The following is an 8,821-nucleotide window of genomic DNA, read 5'->3' on the forward strand; positions in this document are numbered from 1 at the left end:
GGTTTGGGAGAATTGCGGAGCCGAAATTCGAAAAGCTTTCTGGCAAGATTCCGACCCCGTTGGGTCCGATCACCGGAAAGTAAGACCGAATCCGTGATCCTCATCACGCGAGCTTCGATTCGGTATATAACTCGTAACCCTTAGATATCGTTTGGTGTTCGCTCCCCGGGTACCCATTTGGGAATTACCCGAATAAAATATTAATATTTTTGGTTTGTGCACTGTGGTTGTTTAGGTGCGGGTACGAGTGGCGGAGTTGATTCCGAGGAGGATCTTAGTTAATTTCGCGCTCAAGGTGAGTGACCCACCTTCAAAAATTATTTTGGGCAATTAATTATATTTAATTGGTATTTAATTTGGTATTTAAATTATGCTCATGTGGTGTGATTTAATTATGGTTTATTGTGGTTTAATTTATTTATTATGCATGAGCATAGTATGTTTCGGTATTATTTGTACGTGGTTTTCAGTATTGATTTTTTTCGGGCATAATTGGGTTAAATATTTTACAAAAATATTTGTTTAAATTTTATAAATTATGCCCGTGGTATTTTTATGGTTGCATCTCGTACTTCGAGAAAATTGTGGTTTGTTGGTTATCAATGTTTCGTACCGGGTTATTAAATAAAAATATGTGGGATGGTGTTTTGTGAAAATTTGGTATACTTCCCACAGTAATTTTGGAAAACGGTACGGTTGGTTATTAATGTTTATTTTTAGACGCACTCATACAGTATTGGTGTTCTGGTGTATGGTGTATAGACACGTGGTAGTGCGCGGTTATTATGTGGTTTAGCGCACGGTTATTACTTCACCCGTGAGTTGCCATTGGATCGTGGGCAGGCAAGTTGTTATTGGCCACAGCCGCCCCCCTCCTTGGCCGGGTTAATGGTTTTAGCAGCGGTACTATCGGGACGCTGAAGTGACCGTTGCAGGTTTCTCTCTTTAACCCCCCCCGTCAGTCGGTGCTCGGGACGCTGGGTATCGAAGGGCATCACCGGTATATGGTGTGGTGCGTCGGTGTAAATTGCAAATAATAGTTTAAACCCCAAAGGTGTTCAAAATTATTTACTATAATTTATTATATTTTTATTATATATTGGGGTATGTTTTTATTTATTTATTGTGTATCAAATGGTTTAATCCCTTGGTTTTTGGGAGGTATGTACATTGGGTTTTGCGAAAAGGTTTTAAAAAGGGAACATTTCAAACGGAGCAATTGGTGAGAGTTTTGAGGGAAATTATTATTTTCCAACAGTTATTATTATTTATTTATTAATTGTTGGTATTTGTTCTATTCCTTAATTGCTATTAATATTATTTTATTATTAAAAGTGTTCAGTAGTTAGGGTCACTCACGGCGATGATTAGCATCTCACACTCTTAAATTCCGTTCCCTTAGGTGCAAGTGGTGGTAGACGTTCTTCCGGAGCGAACCAAGTTTTCCGCTGCTGTTGTGTTTCGAGAAGTACTTCTGTACTCTTTCATTTCAGTGTATTATTTCTTTCAGCCTTGTTGTATTTCTGTTGTTTAGCACTTCTTAAGGCTCTGTATACTACTGGGATACTTATGTTTTATTTATGCACTGGACTGTTGTTTTTGAGAAGTGCTGAAATTTGTGGAACAATTTGTAGTTTGTGGGAGGAATAAGGGGATGTTTTTATAAGTGTGTTTTCAGTGCAGGTAATTTGTGGTAAGTAAATCCCTTAAGGGAGGCTCTGCCGGATTTTCCGTTGGAGGGTCCGATAGAGTTTCTCTGGGATTAGGACTTGTCTAGGATTTCGGAGGAGAAATTCTGGACGGGTCCTGACACTAGGATTTTGGATAAATAAAAAGTCATTATACGGGCTAAATATCAAAATCCAGCAACAACATTCAAAATTATTACATCACCCAATAGGTGGGAAGTATCTCTTGCGGGACAAATTTCTCCTGTCGGTCAAAAATATCTTGATTATTTGACTTTGGTTTTCTTATTGATATTAATAAATATAATATATATTTTTATGGAAAATCTAGTTCCTTAGATTGAAAAGTTTTTTCTCTTTCCCACAGCCAGAGGTGGGTGTGAAACAGGCGATGGGGGATGGCTCTAGACGAGCTCTTATCTTTTCGTTATTTGGAGTACAAGGCACCTAATAAGACAACGAATTTCTCTATTTTGGATTTTGTTATCACCCAATAGGTGGGAAGTATCTCTTGCGGGACAAATTTCTCCTGTCGGTCAAAAATATCTTAATTATTTGACTTTGGTTTTCTTATTGATATTAATAAATATAATATATATTTTTATGGAAAATCTAGTTCCTTAGATTGAAAAGTTTTTTCTCTTTCCCACAGCCAGAGGTGGGTGTGAAACAGGCGATGGGGGATGGCTCTAGACGAGCTCTTATCTTTTCGTTATTTGGAGTACAAGGCACCTAATAAGACAACGAATTTCTCTATTTTGGATTTTGTTAGCCAAGTCGCATCACAACTCTTGAATTTTTGGACTTTTGCAGGTGGGCATTCCCCGCCGCCCCCCTCCCCCCCTTAAAATATTTTGATGGTAAAATGTTGGAAAATATGCATTTTACAATGGTAAAATATTTTTTTTTGGGCATTTTTTTATTAAGAATAATATATTTTTATTGATTAATATTTATTATAATTTGATTAATTAAAAAAAATATAATAACCATTTAATATTTTACAATTTTAATAGTCAATTTGATAATTAATTAATTAAATAAATTAATTTTAAAATTTTAATAAATTGTTTTTATTTTTTTCAATAATTTTTATAAATTTTTATCCTTTGATTAATAATTGATAATTTTTGATATTTCTGTGATTATTTACATATTTTAAACCATCGATATTTCGATTAATACCGAAATTTTGAACATTACTTATAAATACTATTTTTTCTCAAAGTTCATATGTGACTCTTTTTGGACGGGTTGGTACTGGGATGTAATTGCCACTATAAAAATAAGAAAATCCAATGCTGAAGCTATCGCGTCGTAACATAAAGAATAGATTACTTATTGAAGTCAATTTTTCTTATTTGTTTACAACCCTTAAAAATACTTAGGTGCATTAACTTTAATCAGTAGCTATCTATGACCTGTACAAAAAATGATAAAACAGGAGTCCCCCATTTTCATCTCTTTTCACTCTATCTTTTTGATATTTTAACGATACGCGTGGGGCAAAAAATTAAAAATGTTAAAATTAATAAACGCCAAAAGCGAAAAGCAAACCGATATATAAAATGTACCTTTGCATCTGACTAGATAATATTTCTCCCATATTGCGAACTAGGCATATTGGCTTCATGAAGTAACTAAAATTTAAAAATAAAAAAATAAAAAAAAAAAATAACAACACACACACACACACACACACACACACACACACACACACACACACACACACACATATATATATATATATAATAAAATTCTACAGTGCATATGGTCCGCATCGTGTTATGATGTGAATCATCTTAAAAACAATAATTTTTAAAAAAATCATCATTAATATTTTTTTTCTGTGTGATAGTATTGACGACGATTTCTTCAAAAACCGTTATTTTTAAGATGGTCTGCATGATAAAAATGTACAAACGTTCATCCCATAGACGAAGATATATATATATATATGTGTGTGTGTGTGTGTGTGTAATTTTTGGACTTTCTATTTATCTGTACATAACTCAAAGTAATGAAAACATTGATACATTTTGCCGACCCAAAAGCATGAGAGCACAAACTTTTTTTTTTTTGGGAGAGTACATAATATATTTAGGCCATGATTAAGCCTTTTCAGAGTTTTAGCCTTTTTTTTCCTCATTTAAAAAAAAAAAAACTTTTTGATAAATAAAATTACATTTTATTAGCTTTAGAACTTTTTCTGAGGCTACGTTTAGTATACAGAATAACTATTACTTTAAAAATAAGAATAGTTCTTTAAAAAAGATTAATAATTTCTATTTATATATTTGGTAAAAATATTGATTCAAAATTAAGGTTTAACTTTTATAAATATTTTCTTTTTTCAAAAATATTCAAATTTGATCAAAATTAATTAAAAATTAAATTTTATATTCATTTATATATTTTAGTATGTGATAACCAATTTATATTTAAATGTGATAAGGATATTTCAAAGTTTATCCAAATTAAAATATAGGAATATTAATTTATCGATTAAAAATTAAATTTTATATTTATTTATATATTTTTAGTATGTAATAATCAACTTAAATTTAAATGTGATAAGGATATTTCAAAATTTATCCAAATTAAAACATTGGAATATGAATTTTGAGGTTTTAGAAAGTAATTATCATTCCTTCAAATGGAGATATATCTATTCTTATGGATTTAGCTGTTGCCAAATTCAAAAATTTACCAAACATAGAAAAAACAAAATCTATGGAATAGAAATTCTATTCCTATGTTTATTACATAAACCATACATGCTCTAAAGATTGAAACTCCTTTCAAAAATGGTCAAACACTGTCATAACTACTTCTAAGCTAGCTTTTAGAAACAATTGATTGTTATTCTTACCCCCCAAAAAAAAAAAAAAGTTACAAATTACCCCCCCTAGTCCACTTATATGCCATAGTAAAGTATAATCTATGATTAATGTGGGATTTTAAACTTAAGATTACCCTAGAGCCATAGTTTATTTTATTTTATTTTTAATATTTTTAAATGAGGTAACATTATATCAATAATAAATAAGGATATAGACATGCAAAATAGATAATAAAAAAAAATTAGAATCAATACATATATATATATATATATACATATATATGTAGGATAATTCTATGATTAGGACAATCCTGATGCGGACTAAGGAAAAAAACGATGTTTTTTAAAGAAATGTCGTCGTTTTCGTATCTGTATTACAGAAAATGCAATATATATATATATATATATATATATTTTTTTTTTTTCAAAAAATATCGCATTTTCCCTTGGCTTGCATCAGGATTATCTTGACCATAGAAAGACTGTCAGGACCCGTCCAAAATTCCTCACCGGAACCCTAGACAAGCTCTAATCCCAGGGAAACCCCACCGGACCCTCCAATGGAAAATCCGGCAGAACCTCCCCTAAGGGTTGGACTTACCACAAATTTTCTGCACTGAAAATACACATCTATAAACACCACCTTATTCCTCCCGCAATACTACAATTTGATTCCACAAATTTACAGCACTCCAAATGAATAACAACAATCCAATGCATAATTAATACATAAATGTCCGAGACAGTATACAGAGCTTCATGAAGTATCATTAAGTATAAAAATTACACAACAAGGATGAAAGAAATATTACAATAAAATAAATGAAGACAAGGAGGACTTCTCGAATTACGACAGCGATGAAAATCAAGTTCGCTCCGGATGAACGTCGACAAAACCTGGTACCTAGAGGAGCGGAATTTAAAAATATGAGATGCTAATCATCTCAGTGAGTGACCCTAACTACTACACAATTATAATACCACGATAATTAAGTAGATAATTAATAATTAATTGGAAATAATATTTTCTGTCAAAACCCTTACGATTCTCTCAGTTGGAAAAGTTCCACTTTTAAAACATTTTCACAAAACCCTTTATTCGTATTCCCCGAAAACCAAGGAATCAATTATCCAACTAAATATAAAATAAAATATAATAATTCAAGCATTCAAAATTTATAATGAAAATAAATTAATTTATTGAATAATTAAGTAAAGGGAAAAATTAAATCAATTTAAAATCCCCATTCAAATAAATAATAAAAACAACATTAATTATATTCTTAAACTTTAGGCATTTTGCTCTTTCTGTATTTCAACCGAAATAATAGTCAATCTCATCATTTTCCTATATGATTTTTCATATGCAATGTTTTTTGTGTTCATATTTTTAAAAGATTTAGTTAGGATGATTATACCTAATTCTGCTAATTAATTACATCCATATATAACTAAAAAAAAGATTAAAGATGCATTAATTAATCAACTCAAAAGAGAAAAATGAAAAATAGAGTTTAGTACATAATGACATATTTTATTGGACTATATCGAACATGCTGTATTGCTTGACGACTCTTGATTCAAGGTATTCTAGTAATGAATCAAAAGGCTAACGGGCAATATATATAGCATGTCCAAGGTCATCAAGTAGAATATTCCTATTAATATATATATATATATATACACATATAAATACATATATATATCCAAACAAGAGAAGCGATTAGTGTTTATTGAAGATTTCCAAAATGACTACTTTGATGTTCAACCTTTCAATACGATATTCAGATTCTTCAGATCCCAAAAAACCCAACATGACATCAACAAAATCCTTGTTTTTATCTTCATCCTTAGACCAAGTAAGCTCATCGATGATCTTTTCAAAGAAATCATCAAACACTTTACCAACCTTCTTCATCTTCTTCATCAATCCCTAAAGATCCAACGGAGCAATCAGAGGACGAAACCTTGGTGCTTGGATTAATAGCTACTCTATCGCGAGCCAAATTTGAAGGGAGTCAATGAATCGGCCGACCTCTTCCTTCCTTATGGCTCTGAAGGAGTTGATCTTCATGTTGCTGAGCAGTTTAAGAGTGCACATCTTTAGAACGTCGAGCCAATACAAGTTGTTTCCAATGAAGGCCATGCTTTTTGGTCATAAGATATATGATTGGAGGCTTCATGAGGAAGTCTTGATATGAAAACCAGGTCATGGGTCTTGAGGAAGAGCTCGACAGCTTTTGGGGGGGGGGGGGGGGGGGGGAAGGGAGACGATAATGGTGGGAATGAGGCCTAAACGGATATGCATGATTGGACCATGTTGTTTAGCGAGAAGGTGAAGATCTCTGTGAGGAAATTCTCCTAAGAAATGGATGCTTTCGACAATGGGAAACCCTTTTGGACCTAGAGGTACTCTTTTCTTGTTGTTGTTGTTGGTTCTTTTCCATAGTAGGAGATAAGCAAGTCAAAGCAGTGCAAGAATTGTCCATATCCAAGCCATGGGTGTTGGATTGCCACTTATTTCAAAAGCTTAAGCTTTCTTCTCTAACACTCCCTCTCAAATGTAGACCCGCCTCTTTTGGGCTTCTCTCTGGGTCCTTACATTTGTTTTTTTTATTTTGGGTGGAATTGTTGAGTTTTAAACTCAGGACCTTTTGGATCTCTAGCTTTGATATCATGTTAAATTACCACTTATTCCAAAAGCTTAAGCTTTTTTCTCTAACAATTGGATATCGGACTATTTCAAAGCTTAAAGAAATTTAAACTCAAATGATTGCATAATTGGCTCTCAACGCAATAATATTGGAGATATTTATGGAAAAAAATATTGAATTAAAAAGACAATGGAACTTTGGTACAAAAAGTTAGTTTAAGTACTATGCTTATGATGCAAAGTTCTTATTGGATGAACCGAACAGATAATATTTATTCTTACTTGTTTCTATGTGTTTTGTCTCATGCTTTTTTTCTTTTTTGATTTTGGTCGGCAAAGGTATATGTAAGGCATACAAATGTTACTTCAAAATAATTAAAAAAACATTCAAACAAAAAAAACATTGGGGAATTCAGCCCAATGCCCTCGTTGGAAGCCTCTTAAGGATATATACCCACACTTTTATGATGTTTTTTATTTTACCCTTTCATATCCATTTTATCCTTAATAAAACTTATAAATGACGTGCATATTCTCTATTTTATTTTTTCCTTCACCAATTTTCATAAAAACACCACCATTCTTTTTTGAAAGTTTTCATTCAAAACAAACAAAAACCCACTTTCCCCTTTGTCCACTATTCACTGTTCTTTTTTGAAATCAAAATAGTCTGATTCAGGAGATGAACCTAACAAAGTGGAATCGAACAGAAACGGTGAAGAAGAGAAGGTCCCTCCAATCCATGTGTCTAAAGTAGAAACTCTTGAAAAGGAGAGGCCTTTCAATGTGGTAACTGTAAATAAAAAGTGGGTTCATGGGAGGCTTGTTGAAGTTACTGAAGGAGCTTAGTCTCAGTTGAGAAAACACATAACTGGAAAATTTATCGATGGAAACCATTGGTAATATCGATGGTCCATCGGTAATTGCCAATTCTCAAAAATTTCAATTCAAAATAATACAACAACTTTGATCTTTGATAATGTGTATTTCCACCAAGAAAATGCTTAATGCAACTTTATGTCATGATAAGAATGAAGGTAAAGATAAGGAAACAAAAAAAGTGTTGGAAAAAGCAAAAAAATTACAAAGTAACTTGATTACCGATGGAAACCGTCGATAATCCAACCAATTTTTTCACTAGTTGCCGGAAAATTTGCTGATGGTCCATTGGTAATCACAATTCTCAAATTTTTCAATTCAAATCAACACAACAACTTTGATAATATGTATTTCCACCAAGAAAATTCTTAATGCAACTTTATTTCATGGTAAGAATGAAGGTAAAGAGAAGAAAATAAAAAAAAAAGTGTTGGAAAAAGTAAAAAAAATTACAAAGTAACTTGATTACGGATGGGCCATCGGTACTACCAATGGAAACAGTCGGTAATCCAACCAATTTTTTTCACTAGTGGCTGAAAAATTTACTTATGGAAACCGCCAATTCTCAAAATTTTGAATTTAAATCAACACATTTCAATACAACAACTTTGATAATGTATATTTCCTCCAAGAACATGCTCAATGCAACTTTATTTCATGACAAGAATGAAGGTAACGAGAAGAAAACAAGAAAAAAGTGTTGGAAAAAGTGAAAAAAATTACAAATTAACTTGATTATTAACGGGCCCTTGGTATTAC

Source organism: Ziziphus jujuba, chromosome 7 (genome assembly GCF_031755915.1).
Source record: "Ziziphus jujuba cultivar Dongzao chromosome 7, ASM3175591v1".
Taxonomy (NCBI): domain Eukaryota; kingdom Viridiplantae; phylum Streptophyta; class Magnoliopsida; order Rosales; family Rhamnaceae; genus Ziziphus; species Ziziphus jujuba.